Here is a 13,364-nt window from a genome sequence, read left to right on the forward strand (position 1 = left end):
AAAAATGGACAAATCCGTGTATGTGTTGACTTCAGGGATTTGAATAAAGCATGTTCAAAAGATGAGTTTCCATTATCGATACCTGAATTAATGGTGGACATCGCTTCGACACATGAGATTTTCTCTTTTATAGATGGATCTTTAGGATATAACCAAATCAAGATGGCTTCAGAAGATGCAACACTCACAGCATTCTGGACACCGATTGGGATTTTTTCTACACAGTAATGCCATTTGGATTAAAGAATGCAGGAGCAACATATCAATGTGCAAAGACAAAGATTTTTGACGACCACATTCACAACCAAGCGGAGTGCTATGTGGATGATTTGGTCATCAAAAGTAAACAGAAAACAGACCATTTGTATGATTTGAGGATCGTGTTTGAACGATTATGACAATATAATCTTAAGATGAATCCCTGAAAGTGCGCCTCTGACGTTATCTCTGGGAAATTTCTAAGGTTCGTTGTTCGTCATCGAGGAATCTAGAACGACCCGGATAAAATTAGATAAAATTAAAGCTTGACCCGGATAAAATTAAAGCTTTCTTGGAAATGCCTCCTCCCAACACTTTGAAACAACTATTTTCCTTCCAAGGGAAGTTGGCATATCTGAGACGCTTTATTTCCAATCTCTCAGGTAGTTGTCAAACCTTCTCGACATTAATTAAAAAGGATGCCAAATTCATTTGGGAAGAGAAATGCTAGTGGGCCTTCGAGGATGTTAAAAAATATTTAATGACACCTCTTGTTTTGGCAACCCCTATCTCGGGAAAACCATTGATACTTTATACTGCAGCTTTAGACAACTCTCCAGAGCCCTTTTAGCCAAAGTCAATGATGAGGTAAGGAAAATGAACTAAACGACTTGAGTCATCGTCTAATACCAACGGGGATAAAGTATCTGCCTATCGAGAAGCACTGTCTCGTTTAATTTTCACTGGCCAAAAGCTTAGGCATTACATGCTTTCTCGTAAAATTACCCTCATATCAAAAGTTAATCCGTTATAATATTTGATGACCTGAACAACTTTTCCGGATGTCTAGCGAGATGGTCAATGATTTCATTACAATTCGATATAATTTTTGTTCCCATCCATGCTATTAAGGGATAGATTTTAGCATATTTTCTCGTTGCACACTCACTTCCAGCTGGGTCTCCACTCAATGATGAATTGCCAGATGAGCAGATACTGTAAATAGAACCCTCCAATGTTAGTTATTGGGAGTTGTATTTTGATGGAGCTTCTTCAGCCAGGAAGGATAAAGGATCAGAAATGGTTATACTAGTCAAAAAAGGAATCAGTCTGATTTTCATCACACCAGATAAAGGTATGTTGAGATTCTCCTATCACCTGACAGAGTTGTGTACGAATAATGAAGCAGAATATGAAGCGTTAATCACCGGATCGGAGTTGGAAATCTCAATGGATATAACATATATTGTCATCTATGGTGACTCTCAACTTATCATTCACCAAATTTTTGGGCAATACAAGATTTTAAAGCCAAGATTAGCAGAATACCATCAGTACGCAATACAAGATTTTAAAGCCAAGATTAGCAGAATACCATCGGTACGCAACGAAGTTGTTAGAGCAGATCCCTAATATAACTCTATATAAGATTCCTTGTGGAGATAAGACACATGTCGACGCTCTAGCAAAACTTGCTCAGAAATTGGCATGTCCACTGGAGGATTCCATTGATATTTAAGTACAAGGAAGATGAGTTTTGTCTCAAATCAACCTAGACAATCTACATAAGTTGGAAAAAGAAGAAGGAATGGTGATTGTAGTTACTAATATCAATGAAGATTGGCGTAAGCCATTAATAGAATATTTACAATCTGGAAAATTGCTAGAGGATAACTCTGAGGCATATCACTTAACAAGAAGAGTTATGTCATACACTCTGGTGGGAAATGTTCCTACAGAAGGTCATTTTCTCAGATGTGGCTGTGATGTCTGAGCAGAGTAGAAACACAAAATATCATCAAGGAAGTACATGCTGGATTGTGTGGTGCTCACCAGTCAGAGTTGAAGATGAAGATTAAAAGACTGGAATGTTATTGGCCAACAATGATATTTGATTGTATGGATACAACTAGAAGGTGTCACCTTTGCCAAGTGCATGGGGTGGTCTTACACCAGCCACTGAATGTGCTACACCCAACTGTTGCCTCGTGGTCGTTCGAGTGTTGAGGAACAAACATAATAGGTCTGATAGACCCTCCGTCCTATAATGGACACAGGTTCATTCTCAGTACTACAGACTACCTTTCCAAATGAACAGAGGCAGTGCCATTACAAGAGGTTACAACATAGCACATCCTTCAATTTTTCAAAACCAACATTGTTTACCATTTTGGTGTTCCACGTACAGTAAATTTCGATAATGGAAAAGCCTTCAAAAGCACGAAAATCAACAATCTACTATCCCGGGGCAAATGACTTAGTTCAAGCTTTCAACAAAACACTAGTAAAAATTTTGAAAAAGACACTGGATGAAAATAAAAGAGATTGGCATAAGAGACTACTAGAAGCTTTGTGGGCCTATTGGACGACGTTCAGGACTCCCACTCAATGTACACTCTACGCGCTTGTGTACGGGTCCGAGACCGTACTACCACTAGAAGTTTAGACACCTTCTCTCAGAGTCGCCGTCACCAACCAAATTACGACAGAAGAAAATGCAAAAAATTAGACTTGAAGAACTGAAAAATCTCGAGGGAAAACGACTAGAAGCACAACAGCACTTAGAGCTCTACCAAGCAAGGATGGTGCAGGATCATGATAAATTGGTCCTCCTGAGAACGTTCAAAGTTGGTGACCTTTTCCTCGTTCTTAAAAGGCCTATTCTTACACACCGTAAAATAGGTGAAAAATTTGAATCAACTTAGGAGGGACCATTTGTCATAGAAGAAGTTTATTCAGGAGGGTCTTACCAGCTAGTGGACTTTCGGGGTGAAAGACTTATGTTGCCGGTCAACGACCGCTACTTGAACATATACTATCTGACATGATGCCGCTTGAAAACAACATCTGCTTTTTTTGAAATTTTGATTGTTTTGGAGTTATCTATTTGACCAAACATCTGTGAGTGCGTCCGAAATTTTGTAATAAATTAACTTCAATAAAATTAATTTTTTTTTAAATGGCTCTTTGGTTTTTCTGTTTTCTAAATCTAATTAAAGTAAATAAAGTCCAATAAATAAAATTTTTAAATTGTTGATGCTTCATTTTTGTTCTTGTTCACACTGGATGTCAGCACGCTGATGTTTTTCTATCTTCTGCAGAGGAAATGTCAGAGCGTAAGCTGATTTTTTCCTTTAGAGATGGCTTAAATCTCGCACTAGATAAGAAAAGGGCTGCTCAGGGCGACATCATAAACCTCGACTTCGACTTTGGTCAGGTTGATGTGAATTATGATGGTTCCCTGATGGACATTGTCAGCCAATGAGAAAAAGAAGGACTACCGTCTATACTGAAAATTGGAGCTGAAGATGGTTTCTCACGAAAGAGAGAGGAGATGGTCACTCAACATTACCCGGTAGAAGGGACCCATCAACTACAATCCCTGATAACTGCGCCGACGAGGAATCTAAAAAGTGCCAATGAGGATAAAGTGCCTAACACACCACTTCAAAGAATGCAGCGTTGCAACGCTAAACGACAGAAGCATAGAGCTTTCAAATTGAAAGAAAGAAGAAAGCAAAGAGAAGCAGTTGGATTACTTGCCTCAATTACTGAAGGAAGAATTTATGAACGACCTAAAAAAGAAACCTCTTCCATTCTACTAGATACAGAGGATGAGCTAGAGTCGGCTGCAGAGCCAATGCAGATGGATGTACGCCATGAGTACTGTAGAGGTTGTTTGATGTGTAATGTGGAACTGCCCACATGAGCATCCACTGGAGGAGCAATTGTAGAATGCCCAGGATGCAATATTCTACACTTGGACTGCTACAGTTCAGCGCAAGAATCCACAACTTCCAGAGTTGAGGATCAGGAGGCACCATATACAGATGTTGAGTCATAGATTCCACTACCTACAGATACAAAGCAGACACTGGTCTTTGAGGAAGTTGAAGCAAGAAGGCCAATGCCACCCCGCCAATTTGATAATATTCCTACAACCGAGATGGAGAAAATGTATAGAGTCAAACGAAGAGAATTTCAAACGAAGAGAATAGAGTCAAACGAAGAGAATTTGAATTTTATGAGGAAGTTTGAGGTGAAATGGTCAACATATTGGAAGGCTTAACACTATATATTGGAGTCTTCTCAGAGAGTGATAAAAAAAGGATTTTAGAATGTGTGTTTGATCTGTAAGACAGAGGTTGAGCTGGTCTACTAAAGCCAAGAACATATTCAAAACCGTAAAAATGGATGCGCGGGAAAGGTAGGATAACTATTCAATATGGATGCTGCTACAACTTTGCTGAAGACATGCAAGGGAACCCCCTGGTATCTTAAGATATGATGAGGTGGATTTGATGCCTTATGTGATAAAGACAATGGTCAAAAGATTGATCCGATGGAGTATACTGCCACCAGACTGCATACCAAACAGTTGCATCATCAACATTTATGATGAGGGGAGCTGCATTCCTCCCCATATTGACCATCACAATTTTGTTAGACCCTTCTGCACAGTGTCTTTTGTTAGCAAAAATAATATACTCTTCAGAAAGGAGATTGACATTGTCGGCCCTGGGGAATTTAGAGGGTCAGTTGAGATTCCACACCGCTGAGATCAGTGCTTGTATTAGATGGAAATGGTGCTGATTTAGCCAAACATTGCATTCCAAGAGTACAACATCCCCAAGTTTCCGTAACCTTCAGAAGAATGCGGGAAGACAAGATACCATGAGGATTCCAACCAGATCCAGAGCTGGAAAAGTTACAGTCAAATGAGTTATGAGAGGGTTGCACCTCTAAATACACGTGAAGGGAATTCTTATCCTGGAGCATGGCTTAGTAGGTCAGCTAGATTAGAAGCTCACCACACCAAAGACGAGCAGCAGAACAATTTTTGTGTCAAGTTTTGCGTAGTAGACATGATATATGTACCATATATGTTCAGTGCATGATATGTATTCAATATTTGATGATTCAGATATGTTCAACATGTTGTATTTTGATAATTCAACATGTACTCAGTTTGTAGCTCATTTTTGAGAGCAGATTAATGAAGTTTCTTTCATATTTCAACTTATTGCCCTTTCTTGTGTGATTGATGAAAAGCCATACGAACAAAGAACGATACAACAAAAACTCGATGTTAAAACTTCAAAAGCTTTTTGAAAATTAATCAAAACTAAACATTTTGAAAATATATTTGGATAATTAAATACCATAAAAACAACAAGAAAAGAAAATGATAAATTTTCTGAGTTCACTTCTCTCGAGTTCGAGATTACTTACTCTTTGCTCTCGTAGTGCGACTATTCTGATCTGCATCGATTGTCTTCAGATCCTAGCGGAGTTGCATATTTTGCACAAAATCTAACAAAATCCCACAAATTTTTGTCAAATGTTCGCAAGCCATACATCTATGAATTCAACATCACAAGCTCTATACATTTTTTTGAGATAGGCACAGACATTCTACTCTCGCATATTCCCTTCGGGATAGGCCTAGACGTCCTATTCCCATGTACGCTTTTTTGAGATAGGCATAGACATTCTACTCTCACAAATTCCTTTTGGGATAGGCCTAGATGTCCTATTCCCATTTACAATTTTTTGAGATAGGCATAGATGTTCTACTCTCACATATTCCCTTCGGGATAGGCCTAGACGTCCTGTTCCCATGTACGGTTTTTTGAGATAGGCATAGACATTCTATTCTCGTATATTCCCTTCGAGATAGGCATAGACGTCCTACTCTCACATATTCTCTTCGGGATAGGCCTAGACGTCCTATTCTCACATCCACTTTTCTGAGATAGGCATAGACGTTCTGTTCTCGTATATTCCCTTTGGGATAGGACTAGACGTCATATTCCCATGTACACTTTTTGAGATAGGCATAGATGTTCTACTCTCATATATTTCCTTCAAGATAGACATATATGTCCTATTCCCATGTGCACTTTTTGAGATAAGAATAGACGTTCTCTTCTCGTATATCCTCTTTGGGGTAGGCTCGTATGTCCTATTCCCACACATATATACTCTTTGGGGTAGGCCTAGTCGTCCTATTCCCATGTACACTCTTTGGGGTAGGCTCAGATGTCCTATTCCCACACATATATACTCTTCAAGGTAAGCCCAGATGTCTTATTCCCACACATATATACTCTTCTGGGTAGGCCCGAACGCCCTATTCCCATGTACACCCCTTCGAGGTTGGTCCAGACGTCCTATTCTCATGTACACTCTTTGAGGTAGATACAGACGACCTATTCCCATTCATACTCTTCGTGGTGGGCACAAACATCCTATTCCCTTTTTTGCGCTTGTGTTTCTCATTCAATCTGGTTCTCTCGTACAAAAGTTTCCCCATGCTACGATTTCAAATATAAATCTAAAACTCTTTTCACATATTCAATCTTTACTAGGACTGTCAGTTAGCTCGACAACTGTCGTTGAAATCTCCTTTTCTTTCCCCAGCGAGAGTCTTTGTTACTCCCCAACAGAAATAATTATCACTCAAAGTTGACTCTTCATTCTAGGTCTGCTGACTTAGAAATTTGTGTTGGTTTTGTTGATCTTGTCGGTCAACACCAATACTCGCGGTGTGCTTGCCCAGCACACCACACATATTGGGGGTCCATTTGTTGACATCATTTTTTGTTTAGGTCTAGTTTTTCCTCTTTAGTAGCTTAGGGTCTAGTCATAGGACTTTTCTGTTGACTATTCCTAGAGAACAATAAAAGGAACCTCACCAGTCTAAACCCTTCTTTACTCAACTTGAAGTTTCACATGTTGGTCCTAACCTCTAGCACTTAGTAGGTGGGGTCAGTATGGAGGAGCTAAAGGGGAGTCCCCCATAGGATGGTCAGACATTAGGACTAACCCTGGGTGATCTGGTTTTGGTCGGGCTAACTCACACACACACTACACCTCTTACATACCCTAAAACCTTAAGACCCCTTTACTTGGTCCCCTAACTCCTTTTGGAAAGCTCATATGGATGACCCTATACCCCTAGTCTTTGACTAAGAGGGTTAGAAAAAACATATTGAGCATCAAAATGAGACCTCACATGGCTCCTATTGGTTTGATATGGCTTCATGGCTTGTTGGGCTATTTTAGCCCAAAATCTCAAAATTACCAAAATACCCCTAAAACCCTAATTTTTGTCAAAAATCCCAAAATGATCCAAAATTCCCAAATTTGTTGAAATATAATCTCAAACCACTCCCCACTACCTAAATTGACCAAAATTTGCCAAATTTCCAAAATACCCCAAAAAATGCCGAAATTACCAAAATGCTTCTCATGACCTAAAAATTCCAAAAATTCTCAAAAATTCCAAAATCATCCCAAATATTCCAAATTTGAATTTTTGATCATCAATTTGACTAGATTTGACCAATTTTACCTAACTTGACCGAAATGCCCAAATTTCCCTTAAAGGCCCAAATGTCCCTAAATTAGCCCCAATCTTAGCCCAATTGACCCCAATCTTGCCAAATTTCAATTCTAAACCAAAATTTAGCATCCCCAATTTTATTCTAATTAAAATTTAAGCCTTATTTGATCTAATTGAAAGCCCAATTTCATTCAAATCAAAAAGGCCCAATTTTGACCTTTTGACCTCACTTTTGGTTGAGGTTTAGTTTTTCCTCTTTAGTAGCCTAAGGTCTAGGCATAAGACTTTTTTATTGACTATTCTTAGAAAACTAGACATGAAACCCTCACCATTAGAAATTCTACACTCTTCACTACTCAACTTGAAGTTCCACATATTGGTCATAACCTCTAGCACTTAGTAGGTGGGATCATTTTGGGGAAACTCAAGATGAGTCGCCCTTAGGACTGCCGGACCTTAGGGTTGACCCTGAGAGTTGGTCTAGGGCTAATGCACACACTTGCAATAATTTACACTCACAATTACTCACTACCCTAAACCCAGAATTGCTAGGTTTTGGTCCCTTGATACTTTTGGCCTTTTGCCCCTAAACACTCCCAAATTACCTAAACACCCTTGAAACCCAAAACTTTGTCAAGTTTGCCCAAAATACTCAAATTTGATCAAAATTCATTTCAAACCTTTTGAAGACTTCTAAACTCCCAAATTACCCAGAATCTCCAAAAAATGACCAAATTACCAAAATGCCCCTCCATAGCCCAAAATTCTAAAAATTCCCAGAAAATCTCAATAAATCCCAAATATTCCTAATTTTATTTTTATCAACTATTACATGACCCAATTTGGCCAATTTGACCATCTTTAACCAAAACCCCCAAATATGTCTTTGAGGGCCAAAATTTCCTCAAATTCAACTCAATTGTCCATCAATTTGTATTCAATTGACCCCAATTCCAATCCTAAACTCAAATTAACTTTTGATATGGCAAAAATAAACCAAATCCAAGCTTAATTGACCCATGATTTGAGCCCAATTTTGATTTAGGTCAAAACCCCAATTTTTTACCATATGACCTAATCTCACCAAATTGAACCCATATCCTAGTCAATTGGCATCAATTAATGTTGAAAAATCTTTATAACTTTCTTACACATCAAAATCAACCATAAATTGGCCTTGTTGAAGCCTCAAATTCATTTGATTTTGGCTTAAATCCAAAATTCCCAAATTTAGCCTCAAATTGGCTAAGTCCCCAAATTTCACCCAATTGATATCCTTAACCTCCAAATTGGCATCCAATTCATGTTGAAAACTCTTCATGGGATCCCTATTGACCATTTACAACAATCAATTTGGACTTATCCCAAGGCTAACCCAAGGAAGACCCAAGCCTAGCCCAACATGACCAAATTGACTAAAATTCAAAATTCCCTCAAATTGACCTTTCAATTGAGCTCAAAACCACTTCCATCCTTCACCAAAGTTGTTCCTTATGATCATCTACACCAAATACAATATTTATTTTAGCCAATTGACATGGTTAGCTTAGACTAAACCCAAGATTTGGTCATTTGCACCCACTTGGACCCATGCACTAAATGTGACCTAACCACGCTAAAACAACCATATTAACCCCACCCCAACCATTAGTTGACTCCTAAGGCTAAGCCAAAACAACTCTAACCACCTAAACTAAGCCTTCGACCAAAGGTCCCCAAAATTAAGGGATCTTATTCCCAAAAATACACATGCTTAAGATATCTTTGCCAAATCAAATCACATTTGCATTAAATTATTGTGATGGATTCCTCTGGATGCCCTGAGCACCTAACCACCTCCCACTGGCTGGCCGTCTGGCCTAGTGGTTGGGAAAGGTCAAAACCAAGAGCCACCCCCATGGGACTTCACCCAAATCAAGCCTAGAGGCCAGCTCAGCCAAATTGAGTTGTATAGCTCCTATGCCCTCCACCTAAGCACCACATTACACCTCCTAATTGGCCATGACAGCCACCATAACCCCATTTTTTATAAAAGGCCGCCTCCACGACCATTAAACCAAGTGCTGAAAATCTCTTGGAGAGAGTCCCTGAAATCACACACAAAGCCTCTTTAAGGCCTCCTCAATGCAACCCAACCACCACATTTCCCTAAATCCCCTTGCTTCCCTCACCCATTCTCATTGTCGGAGTTCAATTTTGAGCTCAAAACCTTGCCGAAAACATGGACAGAACCCAATATATCTCCTCAGTCCACCAAACCTAAATTAACTTCACCCACAGCTTCATAATAGTGAAAGAGGAAGAAGCCCCATCAATTTTCCCTTCCACAGAGCCCCTAGTATAGACTTCACTCAACACCCAAAATTGGTCTTGATCAAAATCACACCTAGGACTTACACCACAGTAAGCGGCTTAATCCATAGCCTCCTTAGGCCTCAATGAACATGTCAAGCACCTCTGATTGGAGTTTCCCTCTGATTGAAGTTTCCCTTCTCAGAGAAAAGGTATAAAACTTCTCTCGCTTCTGAGCTTGTTTTGATCCTCCATTTACTTAAGCTTCATGATTACCGTATGGATGTGTTCGTCTAACTTAGACAAGTCCATAGGATCAAACCCAAAGTGATTTGGTTAAGTCTAGGCGGAGATCTTAGGGTTTTAGTGTGGACAGTCACAGGATCATTCTAATGGGGGCGATGACGGGGGACCGTTTGGCGGGGGACTGTTTGATCACGCGTGTATCGAATGGGCGGTCAAGATGAATCCGGACAACGCTTCTTTACACAAACAGCGGGACGCGTAGCTGTTGGCGTGGACGGTGACGTCAAATAAGAGCGCGCCGCATGGAGTTTTGGAGCCACCGTAGGATGACGAGGCACCGTGTGGATAAGTAGAAAAATAAGTCTTTTTCTATTTTTTTAAACTCCCTTAACTTCAAAATTCCATAACTTTGTGTAGAAAAACACAAAAATAAAATAAAAATACCCTATTGCTCAGTCAACAGAGGAAAATAATGTGTATCAAATTTCAAGTCCATCTGATGCATATTTCATTTTTAATTAATTAAACACTATTTTAAATCCTTTGATTCTCCATGCATATTGACACATCACCTTGACTTGAAATTTTGGCATGTTGTAGCCTCTATCAAAGGAAATATCCTCTGATTTTTCCAAAATCAAAGGAGGCTCCTAGACAGAGATCCATATTTTTCAAGTTTTGGCACATTATTTCCTTAAAATAATCATGGAAATTAGCATGTTAATTAGGAAATTCCGAGAAAATTTTGGAAGGTTCACCATGACAAGAGAAGCTTTCGAAAAATTTTCATGAGTCAAGTTTTTTAAAATACACATAATTTTCATGAACACTAAATCATTAAGATAATTAGTTTTGGAAAATATAAAAAACAAAATGACTTGATTTTTGATCTCCACTATTTTATAAGATCTAGAGAACTCCCAATAAAAATTTCAAAGCATTTTGAGTACATTTGATGGTCTATGTTGATTTTCCAAGTTAAAATATATTTTTTGGCAATTAAATGATTTTTAAAAATCAAAATATAACTCAAAAATTTATAAAAACTTATTTTTGAGTTCTAATTAAAATATAACAAAAAAATTATAAAAATTGGTTTTTGGAGTTCTTTGTAATCAGAGGAATTTTCTAAAAATAAATTCATTTTTAACCTATTTTTCATTTTTAACCTATTTTTAATATTTAAATAATTGAAAATTCATAAAAATCACAAAAATAATGAAATTCATGGAAATGTTCTAAATTGTTTTCTAAGCACTTAGAAACAATTGAGATATTTTTCCATGTTCTCTAAATAAAGATATGGTATTTTGAAGCTTAAAAGAATTTTTAAAGGCTAAAAAATGGATTTCCACTAAAATAATTCCAATAAATCAAATAAAATTCAAAAAAATAAAAAATTTTCTTCCTTGAGTTCTATGACCTCAGGGAGACTTTTCAAAAAAATAAAAATTAATTTTCTCCATTTAAAATATTTTATACTTAATAAGTACCCCAAAACATAAAATAATTCTTAAAATTAAAAAAAATTCAAAATATCATGAAATTTGGTCTAAAGGTTTCTATGGTTTTGGTATATCTCTAGTAAAAATTTTAAAGGATTAGGATTTACCTTGGTCAAGTTAGAAATTTTCTTTGAAAAATCCTATTTTTGCATGAAAAATAATTATATAAATTAAATTAAAATTTCAAAAATCACATTTTCTACTCTGATATCTTAATTGACCCATGAACGAGGTAGGATAAAAATTTCAATGTCATTTGAATTGAATTTGATAAATTATGAAGTGATAGAGCCTTAGGGGCAAATGTGTAATTTTGGAAAATTAGCCTTAATTAACATTTAGGCTTAATTTAAGGAGGGAAATGGGTAACCTCTGATTTTAATCAATTTATTTGATGAAACACAAGAGGTTAAATGGTAGAAACCAATCTCACTTTCTTAATTGAAAAAGATAAGTTAATAAATTTCTAAATTATTAAAATTTAGAAGTTTATTAAATTAAAATGAATCTAAGACTTAGGGGTATGACTTTTGAAGTAAATAATTAATCAATTTAATACCCCTATTTTGATGTTCAAATAAAATCCAAATCATGAATCATGATCACCTAAAGCTTGATCTTTTCGAAGCTAATTAAGACACTCACCTAGGTCTTAAAAGCTTAGTAGTGACTTAGGCTAAATCAAGTTTCATTTGAAAATTAAAACATCTTTGAAACACCACTAAGCCCAATTAGGAGTAAAATTTGGCTAAGTATTCCAACAACACTAACTTGCCTCTTTAAGGGTCTTCACTCACATATTTCTTAAATTGAATCACAACTGATAATTAACCTATTATTAGGGATAATTGAGACATCAATGTTCACTGAGCATTAAGGGTATTTACAGGATGACTTGTTAAGCAACATAATAAGTTTAAAAGAACTCGGGATTTTCCACCAGGCAGCGAGAGAGTAGCACGAATCTGCTTCTTTCTCTAGATCTGTTGGATACCTCGGAGATCTACTAACTTAATATGCTTTGCTTAACAAAATCATCCTTAATTAAACTCCTAAAAACCCACCAAGATATGACATAGGGCTAGGAAAACTACCAAAACCTTACTCTTTGCCTCTATATAAATTGCCTTAACATGCCTTTTAAGTTTCAGGTGGTGGAACGAGAAGACTCGCCAGGTACGCTTTTACAAATTTTTAGCGTTTTCTTTCTTGTACTTTCATATTTTACTTGTATACCTATAAACTTGCATGCTAAACAACGATGCCACCCTGCATGAAAACTAAAACTATCAGGATAGTCACAAAACCAAAGGCAAAACCAAAACTAAAATCAACCAAGATAAAATTCACCACCACAACATTCAAAATTTAATCACAAACATCACACAAAACTACAACTTCAACTAAATTAAGATCTCTCTATCGGATGATCGGGAATTCCTCGGAGGAGGTAACCTACAGTTGCTAACGAGGCTTCCCACGGTCTAAATGACATTATGGAACACATTAAGTTGAGTTTATTAAGTTCATTTGGACTAAGTGAATCCAATAGAAAATAGTGATGCTGGAACGAGGGAACCGTAGGATCCTAACCGGTGTCGCTCTAATCAAGTTTAACATGCCCCTATAAAATTTAAAGAAATTCAACCATAGGGCCACATAATTGGATATTATAACTTGACACACTAGAAAACTCAAACTCATTGCGGCAAGGAGCTTGGAGCTAGTACTGTGGGCAGCACGGCCATCATCAACAGCAAAACCCGTCTTCCCCC

The sequence above is a fragment of the Phalaenopsis equestris genome, unplaced genomic scaffold, assembly GCF_001263595.1.
Source record: "Phalaenopsis equestris unplaced genomic scaffold, ASM126359v1 Scaffold000170, whole genome shotgun sequence".
In the NCBI taxonomy this organism is placed as follows: Eukaryota; Viridiplantae; Streptophyta; class Magnoliopsida; order Asparagales; family Orchidaceae; genus Phalaenopsis; species Phalaenopsis equestris.